The 19,457-nt window shown below is 46.1% G+C and overlaps 1 protein-coding gene across 2 annotated transcripts in view; it reads left to right on the top strand.

Annotated features, from left to right (window-relative positions):
* Window positions 1–3,544: 3,544 nt before the first annotated feature.
* The window catches only part of SLC39A14 (solute carrier family 39 member 14), a 44,588-nt gene continuing 28,675 nt past the window's right edge, over window positions 3,545–19,457 (top strand). For both annotated transcript variants that reach the window (XM_025873861.2, XM_073892627.1), the window contains exon 1: window positions 3,545–3,700. The gene's annotated coding sequence lies outside the window, so the exon portion shown is untranslated. The remainder of the gene's footprint in view (window positions 3,701–19,457) is intronic.

The following is a 19,457-nucleotide window of genomic DNA, read 5'->3' as shown; positions in this document are numbered from 1 at the left end:
AGAGTGTGAGGTTCTGGTTCTCTGATATGATTTTGGGGAAACGAGCCTTCACGTTCCCTCTGACCCTCTTAAATTCATTAAACCATGCCAAAACGTGGAAAACTCATTTTTCCCCTTGAAAGCGTCTTAGAAACCTGGTCATTGATTTCTCTCTTCAGTCTTTCAACTGCCCTGTAGGCTGCAAATCAAAAAGAGGATCTTTGCCCCACCTGCTGATCAAGTTGCCTACCTTGTGAACACAAACCACAGAAGGGTGTTTGATTTTCTGAGTCCCCAGTCCCACCCTCTACACACTCAGGGCTGGGGTCTCATTTCTCTGACTTCTTTCCCAAGCCTGTTCCATTCACTTCAGCTATGGGTAATCTGCATATCTTTTGGCTGGTAGCTGTGGTAACTTGTCAGAAGGGAAATAGTCATGAAAATGCTTGGTGTTTGTGCTTAGTTCCCTTAAATATCGTCCAACAAACTTTTAGTGAGCTGGCCTATTCATTCATCCAAGAAATACTGAGAATCTATTACATGCAAGATATTATGTTAGGAGATGCCGGTATATACAGAAATCTTTGGTAATCAAGACAGTATAAGGTCTAATGAGGTTTAGAGATAAAAATGAAGTAATTTATTTTTTAAGATTTTTAAAATTTGACAGAGCACAAGCAGGGGAAGTGGCAGGCAGAGGGAGACGGAGAAGCAGGATTCCCGCCGCCGAGCAGGGAGCCCGATGGGGGCTTGGGTCTGAGCTGAAGGCTGAGCCACCCAGGCACCCCAAAATGAAATAATTTTTAAGGGGAAAATGCAAGTACCATAAACCATATAAAATGTTTTAATTCAGGACCCAATAATGGGTCCTGAAATCAATTTAATGGGCTTGTTACCACTTTTTAAAAGATTGAAGTAGAGGGGCACCTTGTTGGTGCAGTCGTTAAGTGTCTGCTTAAGCGTCTGCCTTCGGCTCAGGTCATGATCCCAGGACCCTGGGATCGAGTCCTCATCGGGCTCCCTGCTCAGCAGGAAACCTGCTTCTCCCTCTCCCACTCCCCCTGCTTGTGTTCCTGCTCTCGCTGTGTCTCTCTCTGTCAAATAAATAAAATCTTAAAAAAAAGATTGAAGTAGAATATAAAATATCAGTACATTGCATATACTAATGAAGTTTTTTAAAACTTGTTTGATGTTATTTATGCGGGACTTTTTATTTATACTGGAGTGTAAAATGCATTTTAATGTGGGTTACAGTCAAAGTTTGAAAGGGTAGATCAAATATGCTACAGAAGAATCAAGAAGCTTTCTGAAGGGAAGTGGCTTCGAAGAATTAGAATTTTAACAAGTGGAAATAGGGCTAATAGGAAGAAGGGCATATTATGTAAAAAGAAATAAAGAATTGGGGGCCTAAGCATGGCACTAGGCATTAAAAAATTGAGTACTACTCAGCAACAAGGAGAGACTTAGGGTTCAGCTACAGAATTTTGTGTGGGGGTGGATATGGGGAGTTAAAACCTTTTGATTTTCAGCTGTGTTAATAATTAATTGTATTCCCCTAATGGATTACTGATAGCTTATCAGTTTTGGTGGACTTTGGCAACTCTACCCTTCATCTGGTTGCAAACAAGTGAAATGCTGCCATAGGCCCTGTGGTGGGATGTCTTGTCCTGCCTGCCCTCCTGTCTCTCTGAAAGGAGCCTGTTCCCCTGTGTGTAGTACTGACACCTTGCCTGGAAAAGTCATGGGATTGTTTTTGGACCTCAGGTTTAAGAAATTAACACCCTTGTGTAATATGCCTTTATGGGCTTAATACTTTTCAGAGCAGTATGTGTTAGAAGCATGCTTGTTTTGTTTAATCTCTGGGTGAGTTTCTCATTCCTTTCCCAGTACTTTAAGGAAAGGAAGGAGTGGTATAGACTGGACCATTTCTGACAGTCCATTGGAGATGGGATTGAGTCCCAGTGGATGACATAATGTCTGAAAAATACTCCCGAGCTTAACCAAGAAAGACAAATATAAAGGGTTATTACAAAGATGAAGGGGCTCTGAGGGGAATTCTGTAAGATACCATTACTTTGAAATCACTTGGAAAATGAGAGAAATATCACCCCACCCTTTACCCAACTGGAGCACTGTAATTGCAGTATGAGGATAATTGAACTTTAGAAAAACCCAGGGCCCAGCTAGTCTCTTCAACAGTGGCATAAACACTCTGGCCTGCTCTGGCTTTGTTTCAATTCTTTCTTTTCCCCTCGCTACCCAGGACTTCGGAACAAGCTGCCATTGAGACCCGGATTCTTCCTGCTGCGTGCTCCACGGATTGTCTGCTTTCCTTTTATCTTTAGCACTGCCAGCATGAGGCTTCCTCTCTCCAGAGTTCTGCAGAGTGGGCTATGGGCTATGGTCCCCCTTCCCTGGGCAAATTCACAAACACCCTAAGTGCCAGTGAGGCATCAGTCATTGGGGTAAAACTGGGACATGGGTAATAACTGGCTACAGTTCTGCTACAAGACCTTTCCTTTGGGTCCCCTAGACCCAGGTGGCAGCTGGTTTAGCTGTAGAGGAAATAATCGCGATGTCCAGCAGAATAGAACAATGGGAATTTAATGGGTGGCTTATTTTCTCAAGAAATTTGCATTTCCGAGGCCTGATATCCATCTCAATAGGACTATCCCACACCGGAAGAGATTCCTAGGACGCGCCTCACCCCAAAATTAACATTCTCCCTGTTTGGGATTAAGAAATGTAGCTCCCTTAGAGAGCCTGATTATTTGGGGCGGGGGGGGGTGAGATACGACATATAGTTTGAGTATAGCATGGTTTATTTGGAACTCCAACAGGGTATTTTTGTTTTTTTAATTTTTGTTCTTTTGGCGGGGTGAAAGGTGTAGAAGAAACATCGTCTATGGGTGCGTCCCCTCCTAGGGTACATTTCAGAATTGAGCTGGGGGTGAGAAAGTTTTTACAGCAATCAAAAGTGTTAAAATATATACATACATATCGGGTGAGTAGCAGTCTTAACTGCTACGGGATGGAGGCCAGGTGTTAAGAAAGGTCTTTACGGCTCAGGTCATGATCCCAAGGTCCTGGGATCGAGCCCCACATCGGGCTCCCTGCTCAGTGGGGAGCCTGCTTCTCCCTCTCCCACTCCCCTGCTTGTGTTCCCTCTCTCGCTGTGTCTCTCCCTGTAAAATAAATAAATAAAATCTTTAAAAAAAAAAAAAAAAGGTCTTTACGGGAGTTTCCAGGGTAAGGAGGAGTCTATGGGGCCTCAGTGAATGAAGAATGGAATTCGCGGAAGGGCTAGAAGACGAAGCTGGTCGGGCTGGGATCCCGGCGAGCTACTAGGTCTCAGCCTGGGGCGGCAAGGCGCCAGCGCTGGGCCCGGGCCTAGCTGGCGGCCGGCCGGCTGACAGCTCGCGCACGTCGCTTTACCGCCGCGGGGTTCCCACGTGGCAGGCCCTGGGGAGAGCAGGGTGGGGCGAGGGCGAGGGCGGGGGCGGGGCCAAGGGCCGGGGGTGGGCCCTGCCGCTGACGCGCTGGCTTATAGCGGGGCATGCGCAACGGTGGCGGGGACGGACGCAGGCTGTGGGGCTAGGGCACGCGGGCTCCCTCCGCGGACACACCGACTGAGGTACCGCTGCCGCCACCGCTGCGGGCCGCCCGAGGGCCTGGCTTGTGAGGTTGCGCGGAGCCCGGGTGGCGTCCGCCCGAGCTTCAGGTGAGGGCGGAGGGCGTACGTGCGTGCGGGACCGCGCAGTGCTGAGGAGTGGGGCATCGCGCGGAGAAGCGGCGCGCCTCCAAGTGTCGGGGTCACCGGGTGGGGGCGGGGGCCCGGCGGCGCGGAGGACCGGGAGCTCGGCTCCGGATTCCGAAGCCTCGGGCTAGACCAGGGAGGCGCCCCGATGGACCCGCACATGGACCCGGACGCTGGATGGAGGGGACACCTGGCCGCCGTGCCACGATGGGGCTTACTTGGTGGAGAGGGAAGGGGTTCGCAGCCGCTCTCCTTTCGGCTGCAGATCGAGGGATGTGGGAGCCAGAGAAGAGTGTCCCTAACGTAGATAGCCGCACTAAAAGCCCGAAAGGCTTCCTGGAGCCCATAGATAACGAGGACAGAAAAAGCAGAGAGTAGATGGGCAAATCTGGTGGGCAGCTCTTGGGGCAGCTCCGATGGGACACTGGTCCCCGGACTTTGCTTTCCGGGAACTGTCCCCCAGCCCATCCCACCCCGGACGTAATCGCCAACCAGCAGAAGGAAAATAACCCAAATCTTCCAGATGACTAGTAGCAAGAGCTGGAGAATGGCAAAGGAGGGACTATGCTAAACCCTGACCTGGCTTACCCCTTGGGCATGGTTTTTTAGCTATTTTTGGTCCTACCGACCGAGTTGGGCGATCTGGCTCAGGCTGCCCTCTCTTGGTGGGTTAGGGCAATGGGACAAAATAGCCATCCAAGCCGTTTCACCATGTGATTCTGAGATTCAATTAAACCCAAGAAAATTTTCTCAGCTCGGAGTTGTCGCTTCAGCTGTGAGGATCTAGTGTCTGCCAGGGTCTGGGTGTCCAATAGGACCGTGTGGGCATGATTTGATGAGGGCAGAATGCTCACCTGGGGCGTAAGGAGCGGTGGGGGCAGGAGCCACTTTGAACGTGACTTTGCTTCCTTGAGCCACCCTGAATTTGGTTTTGACTTTAGAATCACTCTTCCCTAGGAACCACAGGCACACGTGGGTAGGCTGCTGGGAAGTGGTGGTGATAACATGTACTGGGGACTGGCCTGGTTATCCTGGTCCCTGTCCCAGCTCTGCTCTTAACTTGCCCTGTGACCTTGGGAAGGGGTCAGTGCTAAGGTCAGAATAGATCTCTTATCTACAGCATCTGTGATTAATCCTTAACTCTTAAAACAAGAGCCATAAAAACTGAGAGGAACTTGATGATGAAGCAAGAGAAAGAGTGTCCAGAATTGTGATTTTTAGAAGCTGTAATTAAAAACTACCTATTCCATTTCTTGTTGGAAGCCCAGAGGTGGGCTTTTCGTAAATTGTGTGGTAGCCAGGAGATAGACTCGTGGTAGTCTTTCTGCTTTTGGTTTGCAGATATGATTAAAGGGCATCAAACAGAATTAATGGCCTTGTCATTTAGGCAAGAATAAGAACTGTAGGCTCAATGATTCTCCTAGTAGTCCTCATCTCTCCAGTACATCAATACACAGGGCCCGGTCTGTGTTCAGCTCTGCAGTGTCCACTGCCAGGTGCAAAGAGGGGATGAGGCCTGGCTCCTGCAGACTCTTGATGAGGAGAGAACATCCAGACAGGAAGAATAAGGTAGCAACGCAAGAGAGGCCATGCTGTTGTGTTCAGTTCAGTTCAGAAAAGACAGCACTCTACTAGAGATGGTGTAATGTGGTGGGAGATTGTGGACTTTTGAGCCAGATCAATCTGTCCAAATCCTGGCCCCATTACTTTCTAGCAGGGCGGTTTCCTAATCTCTGTGGGTCTGTTCTCCGTGCCGTGAAGCATGTTGTGATTGTTCCTGGAACATGGTAGAGGTCTGTTTCCTAATCTCTGTGGGTCTGTTCTCCGTGCCGTGAAGCACGTTGTGATTGTTCCTGGAACATGGTAGAGGTCTCATCATCATCATCATCATCATCATCATCTCTGTGGGATGGGGTGTATTATTTAGGGGTCCTAGAAACTGATACGTAGGTTGGGTTGTAGGAGTGGTATGAGTGCAGACTTAGGGTTGATTCATCTCCTCTTTGGGAACATGGATACAATTTCCCTGCCTCTCTGAGTAGGCTGCTTTTTTGTGCCCTGCCAGGGATTGTCCCCCAGAATCACTGGGCATAGGGAAAAGAGGGGTTCCCCTCCTTTAGTTTTGGGAGCTATTCTGATTTCAGGTAATAGAAGTACTCCTTTTCTGGATTGATAATAGGCTGGAAGGCCTAACGTTGGGGTGGGGGCGCTGCGGGTATGTAGCAGTCACTGCACTGGTTCTATTTTCAAACCCTTCCCACAGTCTTCCTTTTTCCTTACCTGCTCGTATCCCACTCTATTCCAGGAGGAACCTGAATCCATGTCCAGTATTCACAGGATCTTGGGATCTAAGTAGTAGTGCTGTGAATAGATTGTATATGTCTGAGAATTGGGACCCCTTCTCCCCACTGTGCTAAAATAATTCAACCTGTTTGCATGAAAAAAGTAATGCTTAGGCATTTTGCAGAACTACAGACAACAGGATGTTGAACTGCGGGGATCTGGGGAATCTTTCAGTCTAGGCTCTTTGTTTTACAACTAAAGAAACTAGATCTGGAGAGGTTAGTTGGTCACATTAACCAAGTCACATTGCTTGCTAGTGACCGAGAGGCTCAATGGCAAAGACCAAAGAAATGTTCTCTTTTTATTCCTAAGTGTGATGATGAAATTGCTAATTCTAGTCCTTTCCTTGAAAACATGAAAAGGAAGGAGCCAGTTATCCCCTGTGCTTATTTAGGGGGAAAGAAGTTTCTTCTGCAGGAGTCTTCTACTTCTCTTTTCCAGAATGCCTTGAGACATGTGAGGGTAGGGAGTGGATGTGGAAAGGTCTTGCTGCTGGGGCCCCAGCCAGGACTCACTAGATGTCTACAGTGGGACTTTTATGATCTCGAGGCTGGCAGGTTGGCAGAATGCCAGCAGATAAGGAGTTCAGAGTCTGCTGCCAGCCAGGGGCCTCATGCCCTCGCAGGGAGCCAGCAGGGCAGGCTTGCCACAAGGTCTCTGAGACCCAACTACTTTGTCCCCACCCTTACTGTGGTCATTGAGCCTCCCAGAGGCAGAATACCCGGTGGGCCCTCTGGGACCCCCACAAAGGCAGGAGGGAGAGTAGCCACAGAATCAGCCTGGACAGAGCCTGGCATGCCCAGCTGTGGGAAACCGTATTCCCTGCCTTGGAAACTCAAGATCTAACTGTGTTCTCATGCCTCCTAACCACCTTCCTCCAGCATCTGGCCCAGGAGAGTGTTGGGGTTTGATGGAATGAAAAGGTGACCGTCCTGAATTTGTTACCGTTGGATCCCTAGGGGCTCTTAGGCCAGGCACTCGGTGTTAGTGGTTAATAAAAAGTCAGCTTAAAGTAGGGAGTTTTAAAACAATACATTTTTTTGTTTGTTTGTTTTAAAGATTTTATTTATTTATTTGAGAGAGAGAATGAGATAGAGAGAGAGAGAGCATGAGAGGGGGGAGGGTCCGAGGGAGAAGCAGACTCACTGCTGAGCAGGGAGCCCGATGCGGGACTCGATCCCGGGACTCCAGGATCATGACCTGAGCCGAAGGCAGTTGCTTAACCAACTGAGCCACCCAGGCGCCCTAAAACAATCCATGTTTTAAACAATTCATTTTACTTTAAAAACATATGCATGTATTTTTTTACTCACCAAAACTATGATTTAGGGCTGAGGCTTTTTCTTTGGGTTTCTGGGTACTCAAATTAAACTTGCAAATTGTGTATAAAAATCATACCTATACATACCACCTGCAGTTTTCACATTGTATTATTTTTTTAAAGATTGTATTTATTTATTTGAGAGACAGAGCACGTGGGTGCGCTGGCAGGGGTGAGGGAGAAGCAGGCGAGCAGGGAGCCTGCCCCGCATGGGACTCGATCCCAGGACCCTGAGATCATGACCTGAGCCAAAGGCAGATGCTTAACCAACTGAGCCACCCAGGCGCCCCCTTTTATTTTATTAAATTTTTTTCACTAGGCTCTATTCACATAGTTGAAAAATCAAAAGGTTAAAAAAAACAATGTATGCATTCACACCCGCACTTGGTATTCAGTGAAACATCTTACCCCTGGCCCTCTTTTTTACAGATGGTTCAAGTTAGCACTTTAGACGTGTTGTTTAGCCCCTTGCTCTTTTCACCTAGCAGCTGTACTGGATCTTCCCATATGGGTACAGAGAACATTTAGGTCATTCTTTTATTGTGGCCACACAGTATTCAGGATATGGAAGTACAGTGATATTTTAACCAATGTACGTAAGTCATCTCTCTCTGTCCCCGAACTTGGGTTGCTTCCATTATTTTGTTTATTCTGTTATTACATACAATGCTGCAATGAATAACTTTGTACAAATGGTATTTCCTATGTGTTTAATTATGACTCTAGAAGAAATTCTCCGAAGTGGGATTGCTGGGTAAAAGGACATATACATCTGTTCATTAGTTTTTCTTAAAGAATTTAAAAGACTATTTAAAAGAATTTAAAGCCTATCAGTCCACATGTAGAATCCTTTTTTTTTTTTTTTAAGATTTTATTTATTTGAGAGAGAGAGCACAAGCAGGGGGAGTGGCAAGGAGAGGGAGAAGCAGGCTCCCTGCTGAGCAGGGAGCGCAGTGTGGGGCTGGATCCCAGGACCCTGATATCATGACCTGAGCTGAAATCAGATGCTTAACCAACTGAGCCATCCAGGAGCCTCTTTTCCCCCTCATTTGTAACATGTCTTTCTAGATGAGCAGTTCTCAGACTTTTTGATCCTAGGAAGCTTTAATATTGTCTTTTTTTATTTTAAGATTTTATTTATTTATTTGATAGAGCACAAACAGTGGGAGCAGCAGGGGGAGAGGGAGAAGCAGGCTCACTGAGCAGGGAGCCATGACCTGAGCCGAAGGCAGACACTTAACGACTGAGCCACCCAGGCACCCCTAATATTGTCTTTTGTTTATGAGCCAAATCTTTTGATATTTGCTGTGTTAAAAATTAAAACAGATTTGGGGGCACCTGGGTGGCTCAGTCAATTAAGCATCCGATTCTTGATTTCAGCTAGGGTCTTGATCTCAGGGTTTTGAGATCGAGCCCCATGTTGGGGTCCAAACTGGATGTGGAGCCTGCTTGAGATTCTCTCTCCCTCTCCCCCTACCGTCCCTCCCCCCAAAATTAAAACATATTTAAAAATAATAAATATGAGATCATTACATGTTAACATAAAAAGCATATATATTTATATTTTTTAAGATTTTATTTATTTGACAGGGAGAGAGAGACGGCAAGAGGGAACACAAGCAGGGTGAGTGGGAGAGGGAGAAGCAGACTCCCTGCAGAGCAGGGAGCCCAACACGGGGCTCGATCCCAGGACCCTGCAATCATGACCTGAGCTGAAAGCAGATGCCCAACAACTGAGCCACACAGGTGCCCCTAAAAAGCATATTTTTATGAAAATACCTGTTTTCTAAGATTAAAAAAAAGCAGAGAACAGGATGGCATTGCTTTTACATCTTTGTAGATCTACAGGATTTCAAAATAATGATTTATTAGATGATGAGCTAGCAGAGATTGTAATAGGTATAATGTAAGTTTGCTGGTAAAGACTCAGTTGAAGTCTTTTTTTTAAGATTTTATTTATTTGAGAGAGAACAAGTGGGGGAGCAGCAGAGGGAGAGGGAGAAGCAGGCTCCCCACTGAGCAGGGAGCCCGATGTGGGACTTGGGATCATGACCTGGGCTGAAGGCAGGTGCTCGATCCACTGAACCACCCAGGCGCCCTCAGTTGAAGTCTTTTTTTTTTTTTTAAGATTTTATTTATTTATTCATGAGAGACAGAGGGAGAGAGAGAGAGAAGCAGAGGGAGAAGCAGGCTCCCAAGGAGCAGGGAACCCGATGCGGGACTCGATCCCAGGACCCTGGGATCATGACCTGAGCCGAAGGCAGATGCTTAACCATCTGAGCCACCCAGGCGCCCCCTCAGTTGAAGTCTTGAGAACAAACTGAGTTAACCTTCGAACACATATATTTATACCCTAAACTTCTACCTTAGAAATCTTTACAAAGCTCAAGACTACTGTATTCACCACACTTCATGTAGCCTCTGAAAAATGAGAGTGAAAAGGCTTTTAACATCTTAATATAATAATGAAAATAGTTTTTACCTGATAGACCTCCTAAAACAGTCTCAGTGACCCCAGGGCCCTCTAAGACCAGAATTTCAGAATTGCTGTTCTAGAGCACTTAATTTTCATAGAAACCAAGCCTTTTTCTTTCTGCACCTGCATTTTAGGTACTCTTTAATTAAATTATAACCACAAAAACAAATAGAACTAGTATAAAGAGGTCTGGGCATAGGCACAGCAGACTTGCTAAATGTGACCTCTGCTGGTGACAGCAGAGAGGTGATTTGCTGGAGGATGTACTGAGGTGGGGACCAAGCCAGTGGAGCTCAGCTGAGAGCTTCTGCCCCGTAAAGACAGGCAAACCTGGTCACTGGGCTGAAGATGCTTGCAAAATCTGTGCGGAGATGCACTGAGGACATGTGGAAGGTTACGCGCTATCTTGTGGGTTCGCTAAGTGACAGTTGAGTGAAGCAGGTGAGATACTTAAGCAGGCTGGAAGAAGGTGAAGTGCTTAGGCAGGAGTGGTCTGGGAAGGCTTCCTGGAGGTGGAATTAAGCCAAATTTTGAAAGCTATGAAGAAAGGAAAGTGGGAAGAGTCCTGGTGAGGAAGCACAAGGATGGATGATCCTGGGGCAGGGATGATCAGCATAGGCTAGAGGCTGATAGCTGATAGAGGGAAGGGCAGGTGACAGGTATGCCTGGAAATTTAGGTTGGACCCAGAGGTTTTGAAGGGCTCTGGGTCCTAAGGTACTGATACTCTTGAGAACCCTTAGCTGTTTCCATGTCAAAGACTTAACTGTTCTGTTTCAGCAGCCCTCTGTCTTGGGGTCCAGCTTGCTCTTATCTAGAACTCTGTGGCCCCAAATCTAGATCCTTTGCATCAGGCCGCTTAAACTGCCACCTCCTCCTGCCCCCTCTTAACCCTCAGAGGCAGGGAACACCTTTCTTTCCCATCTTAACACCACCTTCTCTACCTTAAAAGCCTCTTCCAGGAACTTTGTGATTAATTCTATTCCACAGCATCCCCAAGCAACTGTTTGGTATTTTTGAAAATTTTGTTTTTTTTTATTTTAAAGATTTTATTTACTCATTTGAGGGAGAGACACACAGAAAGCACAAGCAGGGGGAGGGGCAGAAGGAGAGGGAGAAGCAGACTCCCCAGCTGAGCAGGGAGCCTGATGCAGGGCTTGATCCCAGGACCCCCCAGGACCCAGAGATCATGACCCAAGCCGAAGGCAGCCACTCAACTGACTGAGCCACCTAGGTGCCCCTGAAAAAATTTTTTTTTCTGATTAGCAAAAGTAATGCATACTTACTGTAAAGAAGAGAATAACGAAGTACTGGAGAAAAAGACTGTAATCCTGTGGCCGTGTTCACAGATTGCCTATTTCCTCATAATTATTTTTCATGATACAATTGGGTATTTATTCCCCCTTATGTTGGCATCAAAATTTCTCCTGAAGCATTTATTTATTTATTTTTAAAGATTTTATTTAGAGAGAGACACAGCAAGAGAGGAAACACAAGCAGGGGGAGTGGGAGAGGGAGAAGCAGGCTTCCCGCCAAGCAGGGAGCCCAATGCGGGGTTCAAACCCAGGACCCTGGGATCATGACCTGAGCTGAAGGCAGATGCTTAACGACTGAGCTACCCAGGCGCCTTTCTCCTGAAGCATTTAGTCTGCCTTTTGGCTCTGTAATAACAGGCAGCCATTTCCTTTTAAACTTTTTATTTTGAACTAATTTTAGACTTAAGGAAAAGTTGGTCCAACTGGTGTCTGCTAGACTTCCACACTGGAAAAATTACTCTTTCTCCCGTGGTGAATCCTTTTATGCCTCAAATCCCTTTTGCTAGGAAGAGCCTGTTTCTTTCAAGGGCTCACCTAATTAGTACTAGTCACATAAGGTAATTCTCTATCTTAAGGTCAACGAATTTGGTCAGCTAACACCAGCAAAATCCCTTTTGCCAGATAATGTAACATAGTAACAGTGGTATCTCATTTACAGGTCCTGCCCACACACAAGGTCACGGGGTTCATCTTAGAATTCTGCCAGCCATAGCAAGAGAACCCCAGATAAAAATGATCAGGCCTTAATTCCAGCACCAAAGTGTTAGTTTCCCATGGCTGTCTTAGCAGATTTATCACAAACCGGGTACCTTGAAACAATAGCAATGTATCCTCTCACAGTTCTGGAGGCTGAATTTCGAAATCAAGGTGTCAGCAGTCCGACACTCCCTCCAAAGGCTCTGGGGAGAATCCTTCCTTGCCTCTAACAGCTTCTGTTGGCTCCAGGTGTTCCTTGGCTCACTCCAATCTCTACCTCCATCTTCGAATATCCTTCTGTGTCCCTCTGTCCAAATCTCTCTCTCCTTTATCTTGTAAAGATACCAGTCATTAGATTTATGGCCCACCCTAAATGCAGGATGATTTCATCTCAAGATCCTTAACGAGTTATATCTGTAAAGACCCTATTTCCAAATAAAGTCACATTCTGAAGTTTTGGGTAGACATGGATTTGGGGGGATATTTTTCAACCCACTACACTCAAGATGGGGGGAAATGTCCTGTAGAGACTGTCATTCACAGAGCTGCAAAAGAAAAGGGAGGCTTCTTTTTAGACCTAAGACAGAAAGCAGGCTTTGCTATTGAGGCAAGGGCCCAACCTCAGCCTGCCTACTCCCCTCATGTTGACACAGATCTGAGAACCAAGTAGAAATTATAAAACTGGCCTTAGAGGTCCTTCATGCTTGGGATCCAGACACTTTGCAGTACCAACAACTTGCATGTGCATGGAGCTCTCACTGAGCACTAGTTTCCCTGTAGGATGGGCAAGGCAGACATGGTGGCACCCATTTGGTAGGGGGAGGGGTGATCTGACTTCAGAGAGTTTAGATAAATCACAGAATGTTAATAGCTAGTCTTGTCCAGTCCAGCAGTCAAATGTCAGACCAGTGCCCCAGACTAGAGTCAGGTTGATCTCTCAGAACTAGATGTACAGATACCTGGATCTCCTCCAAGAAGCTCTGATTCAGGAGAACTGAGGTGAGGCCCTGCTCACTGGAATGGCCAGGTTAGGAACCATGCACAAATGTAGTCCAGCCCAGGGCAGATGAGAACTGCAGTCCATCTCCAGATTCTTGTTTTTTGTTTTTGTTTTTGTTTTTTAAGATTTTATTTATTTATTTGACACAGCGAGAGAGGGAACACAAGCAGGGGGAGTGGGAGAGGGAGAAGCAGGCTGCCTGCTGAGCAGGAAGCCCAATGCGGGGCTCCATTCCAGGACCCCAGGATCATGACCTGAGCCAACGGCAGACGCCTAATGACTGAGCCACCCAGGTGCCCCTACAGTTAACTTCTTAAAGTAATACATGCTCATTTTAGAAAATGCAGATGAATAAAAGGATAACAGAAGTAACCATTAAACCCATCATCAAGAGATAACAATTAGGAATTTTTAGTCTTTTTCTGTGAATGTATACAACTTAAGGAAAGATGGTCTGCTGTGCCTACAGTTTTATAGGCTCTTTTTTTTTCACTTACCATATCACAAACATCTTTCCGTGTTAATCTTCCCCCAAATAACTAATATTTATTGAACAGTTACAGTGTGTTGGCACTGTATTTATATTAAGTATCTCATTTACCTGCTCTTTAGGAGGGACCATTAGTAGGCTTTGTTTTTCTACATAAGGAAAATAAGTCTCCTTGGCCCAAGCCTTGAAGCTAGTAAATGCAGATTGAGGATTCACACTGAGGTCTGTCTCACCCAGAGCCAAAGCTCCTAATCTCTGTGCTCAAACTATACATATTTTGTTATATGGATTACCTTACTCTAGCAGTTCCCTTCTATTGTGCATTTATTTATTTATTTATTTTAAGGATTTTTAAAAGATTTTTATATTTATTTGAGAGAGAGTGAGTGAGCACATGTGAGCATGAGTGGAGGGAGGGAGAGAATCTTGAGCAGACTCCGCGCTGAGCACAGAGTCCAAAGCGGGGTTCAGTCCCGTGACCCTGAGATCATGACCTGAGCTGAAACCAAGAATCAGATGCTCAACTGACTGAACCACTCAGGCGCCCCTAATATTTTATTTTTAAACCACCTTTACACCCAACGTGGGGCTCAGACTTAAGACCCTGAGATCAAGAGTTGCTTGCTCTTCCCACTGAGCCGGCCAGGCACCCCTATGGTGCATTTAGATGGCTTACAACTTTTTACTGTTATGAGTACTACAAGAATGCATGCTCTGAGGGTAAGGATTTTTGGTTTTGTTTATTGCTGTATTTCCTATGCCCAGAACAGTCAGCACTTGATAGATAGAAATCAACATGATTTCCATAGTCTGAATTCCCCAAGGGAAGTATTGGGACTTGACAAGAGACCTTAAAAAGTTTTTTCTGAAAGAATAAATGTATAAGAATTGCCAAAAACAATTTAAAGAAGACAGTAGTGAAGTTAAACTTGCTTTACCAAGGGGTAGAAATGGTGACATTGGCACAGGATAGGTGAATGAAACAAAATAGAAACATCCAAAACCATACCTAAATATATGTAGGAATTTAGCAAAGAATGATACTATTTCTGACTAGTTGTGGTCTGATTTTGATCAAGTATTTTTAGCCTCAGTATCCTCATCTGTAAAAGAAAGATGATACAATTTTATGGTGCTTTTGTTTTATTTTAATGTTTCCAAAATAGAGAGTTGTCTCATTGATGTGTGCATTTCATGCACTGTCTTTTTCTACTCCAAAAAGGTGTCATTGAAACTTTTTTTTTTAAGATTTTATTTATTTATTTGACAGATAGTGAGAGCAGGAACACAAGCAGGGGGAGTGGGAGAGCAGGAACACAAGCAGGGGGAGTGGGAGAGGGAGAAGCAGGCTTCCCACGGAGCGGGGAGCCCAATGCGGGGCTCAATCCCAGCACCCTGGGATCATGACCTGAGCTGAAGGCAGATGCTTAACAATTGAGCCATCCAGGTGCCCTCACTGAAACTTTTATAATTATAGGGAAGTCCTGTAGACTCTATCGAAACAAAGGTTGTTTTTGTTTTTCAGAGAGAGTGTGCAGGGTGAAGGGCAGAGGGAGAAGCAGACTCCCCGCTGAACAGGGAGCCTGATGCGGGACTCAGTCCCGGGACCCCAGGATCATGACTTGAGCTGAAGGCAGATGCTTAACCGACTGGGCCACCCCAGGCGCCCCTTGAAATGAAGGTTGTTGAGAAGATTAAACAAGGATGAAAACAAATTGCTTAACTGTGGTGCCTAGCAGACAACAATAAATCTGAGCAATTCTTACTGTAAAATTAAGGAAGAAAGGATTGTGGATTAGTTACAGAGATGTTTAGGGCAAATGACAAGAGTCCAACCAATGCTGGTTTGGCAAATAACACGTAAAGCATCTGGCAGTTAGCTGTGTGAGGCCCATCCTCCTGCTCAGTGATGCCTGTAGGGTTTCAGACTCTCCATGTATCTTTCTGCTCTGCTGTCCTCTGTAGGTAGGACTTTGTTGTAGTTGGAAGGAGGAGAAGAAATCCATGGCACCCATATTTTGTTAGCTGTAGTAGCCACCTGTGCAAAGGATATATTTGACTTTACCTCTGTTTCTTATCTTTTATAGACTACACTTGAAGTTTATAGACTTTATTAAACAATATTGGGATAATTGAGTATTTCTTTAAAAGTTCGATTCTCTTTCTTACACTGTACCAAATCAAATTCTAGACGAGAGGGCTCCTGGGTGGCTCAGTCAGTTAAGTGTCTGCCTTCGGCTCAGGTCATGATCCCAGGGTCCTGGGATCAAGCCCCGAGTCAAGCTCTTTGCTTGGCAGGGAGCCTGTTTCTCCCTCTGCCTCTTCCGCTCCTCCTGCTTGTGCTCTCTCTCATTCTCTCTGTCAAATAAATAGATAAAATCTTTAAAAAAAAAATTCTAGATGAGAGATTTAAAATTTTTAAGTGCAAGAAAATAAAGATATATATTTCTATAATTTCTGGGTGGGGAAGGATTTTCCAAGCATGCTACTTAAAGCAGTAACCTTAAAGGAAGTGTGTGATATATTTATTGGCCTCTATTTAAAAAATTTGTCAGTAATACCAATTAACAAAATTAAGAGACAAATGATTAATTAGGAAGGTATTTGTAACGTGACAAGAGGTTAATTTTTTTTTAATTAAATTTATTTATTTATTTATTTGACAGAGAGAGACAGAGCAGGAACACAAGCAGGGGGAGTGGGGAGGGAGAAGCAGACTCCCCTCTGAGCAGGAAGACCAATGTGGGGCTCGATCCCAGGACCCTGGGATCATGACCTGAGCCGAAGGCAGACGCTTAATGACTGAGCCACCCAGGCACCCCGAGAGGTTAATATTTTTACCATACAGTGAATTCCTACATGCACCAATAAGAACAAAGATGAATGAATAATCTCAGCAAAATGGGCAAAGGAGAGTGACAGTTTGAAAGAAGAAATATAAATGTTAGTAAACCCAAAAATATGTTTAGCCACACTGCTAATCTGAGAAATGCAAATTAAAAGAATTGAAAGAATGATTTTTAACCTATTTGGCAAAGATGGAATACGATTTTAATAGTCAACATTGGTGAGAATCTTATGAAACAGGCCTTTTTTCTTTTTAAGAGAATGCACGTGTGAGCGGGGAGGGGCAGAGAGGGAGAATCTCAAGCAGGCCCCACACCCAGCTTGGAACCTACACAGGGCTCACTCCATCTCACAACCCTGAGATCACGACCTGAGCCGAAATCAAGAGTTGGATATGCAACCGACTGAGCCACCCAGGCTCCCTGAAGCAGGCATTCTTATACACAGATAGTTGGAGTATTAAATTAATTAAACCTTCAGAAGGATGATTTAGCAGATGGTGGAGTAAGTTGTTTTTTTTTTTTTGAGAGAGCACAAGTGGGGTAGAGGTGGGAGTGGCAGAGGAAGAGGGAGAAACAGGCTCCCCACTGAGCAGGGAGCTGGATGCAGGGCTTGATTTCAGGACACTGGGATCATGAAGGCAGATGCTTAATTGACTGAGCCACCCAGGTGCCCCAGTTTTGTTTGTTTTTGAGATTTATTATTTATTTTAGAGAGGGGGCTGCAGAGGGAGAGAGAATCTCAAGCAGACTCCCCGCTCAGCTTGGATCTCAACCAGGTGGGGCTTGATCTCATAATCTTGAGATCATGACCTGAGCCTGAGCCGAGACAGTCAGGCCTTTAACCGACTGAGCCACCCAGGAGCCCCTAGAGTAAGTTCTTTTTTTTTTTTTTTTTAAATATTTTATTTTTTTTTTTGAGAGAGAGAATGAGAGAGAGAGAGCATGAGAGGACGGAGGGTCAGAGGGAGAAGCAGACTCCCCGCTGAGCAGGGAGCCCGATGCGGGACTTGATCCCGGGACTCCAGGATCATGACCTGAGCCGAAGGCAGTCGCTTAACCGACTGAGCCACCCGGGCACCCTAGAGTAAGTTCTTAATAACTGTTTGTTGACTGTCACTGTGGGGACAGGACTGGCCCCCAGGCAACTTGCTCCTTGATCTCACTGATCCTTTGCTTCTGCAGAGACCTCCTTGACCCTTTAGGGCCTCTCCCGCGTGCCCTGCTGCAAGGTGGAAGTTGAAGGAGGAGGCAGCCCACTTCCCTGAAAGGCCTTTCCCGCCCCCACCTCCCTGGCCCCAGGATTTCTGAGCTGCCCTCCCAAAGGGAGGGTGAGGAGGGCAGACCCAACAGCTTTTTTTTTTCCTCACTTTTTTACTGGAAGCCTAAAAGGTTGGTTTGTGGGGAAAAGGGGTGGGGTATGTATGTGTCCTGCTAGTCAAGAAAGCCCTGTAAATCACGGGGAGCCAGCTGACTGTTGAGTACTCTCATCCTTTCCTGGAAACCAGAGGGCTCCCAGCCAGCCCCACAGACTCGCGTTTTCTTAGAGCACAGAGTACGTGAGGTTTGGGGCAAGGTGGAGCCATGTTGGCCTGGGGAAGGTGGCCCTGTTTTTCCTCCAGGAGATGAGCCAGAGGTATAAGGCCCTGAAATCCCTTACTGCCTCTTTCTTTCTCTTCCCCCTGCCCACGGATGACATGTCCTGTGCTCAGCCATCCCAGGCCCAGGTGACATTGATTGGCATGTGTGTATATTTCAGTGCTGACCATTTTTCTCTGATGTTGGAGACATTCCATTTGAGAGGCCAGGCAAATTCTCAGGATACCAGGTCCCTGGTTAGTTTCCAGGGGCTGCAAGCCACAACTGTTCTCATCACCTTTCCCAGAAAGGTGCAAAAAGTACAAAGTCACCCACTCCCCCAGACTTGGGCCACTAGCCAAAGTGGCCTCTGGAGCAACCTGACCAGCCGTAGGAACAGAGATTGTGTCCCAGTTCCTGCTCCTCTCTCAGCCACCCCCCACATCCAGCAGACACTCTGTGGGGATGCCTCCCACGGCAGAGGCCTTGACCATGGGCAAACAGAGGTGTGTGCACAGCTCTGCTGGCCAGATTATGCCTGTGACCTTGACTATTCTCACACCACTCCCTCTTGGCAGCCGCTCACAAAGCCCCTCCCCCTGCATTTCAGGATGTGTGCAGTTGGCACTTGGAGAGGTTATATGCAACTGGGCTGAGACTCAGAGTTTCCATGAGCAGCTGAGAAATTCTAGAAACAGCCTGTACTTGGGTTTGCTTTCATTTTCTTCCCCTGCCATGGGGAAAAGTTCACGTTATTTTCGGCAGGATTATCAGATGGTTGCCTATCCTTGGCACATTTGTCTTCTTTGGGGTTGCAGGGAAGGGAGGCTGCCTCCTTGCGTCTGCTTCTCTCCCACCACGTTGCTCTTGGATCCCCTGCTGCAGCTTAGGTTTCTCTTTAGTTTCTCTGCCTGATGTTTTATATTCCAGGTCCAGACAACCTTCTGGCTCCCTGGGGGTCTTTTCAGCTCTGTTTAAGCTACAGAAGAAGGGGTCCAGTCCCTACGGTTGCGCTGTGGATAGAGACTCAAGAACAACACAATTCTAAACTGTCTGGCACTATGAAAATGGGCAGTGGGAAATTAACACTTTCATTCAGCAGGTATTCTTTGGTGGCTGATTTGGTACCAGGCACTCATTTCTTCAGGTTCTTGTGAGGGTCATAGACCTGAAGTCTCCACTACTGTGGAGTTTAAGAGACAAAATAAATATGTGATCAAAACAAGAGAAAGAAGACTATTTTACTTGTTTTGTTAAAGATTTTATTTATTTATTTGAGAGAGCATGAGCAGAGGGGAGAAGCAGAGGGAGGGGGGAGAAGCAGACTCCCTGCTGAGCAGGGAGCCTGACCACATGGGGCTTGATCTCACAACCCTGAGTTCATGACCTGAGCGAAAGGCAGACGCTTATCCCACTGAGCCACCCAGGAGCCCCAAGAAGACTATTTTAGACAGTGACATACAGTAAGAAGAAAATAAAACAGCATATTGGGATTCTGAATGACTGGAAGTGAGCTTTTTTTTTTTCCTTATGAACCACATGGGCATCCACCTTTGTAGGGGTGACATTTGAACTGAGACCTATGAAGATCTAGGGGAAAAGCACTCTACACAGAGGTAACAGTAAGTGCAAAGATCCTGAGGTCAGAATGCACATG

Source organism: Callorhinus ursinus, unplaced genomic scaffold (assembly GCF_003265705.2).
Source record: "Callorhinus ursinus isolate GAN/ISIS: 27379988/994484 unplaced genomic scaffold, GSC_fseal_2.0 scaffold4, whole genome shotgun sequence".
Classification (NCBI taxonomy): Eukaryota; Metazoa; Chordata; class Mammalia; order Carnivora; family Otariidae; genus Callorhinus; species Callorhinus ursinus.
This window is presented reverse-complemented; position numbering and strand designations above follow the sequence as displayed.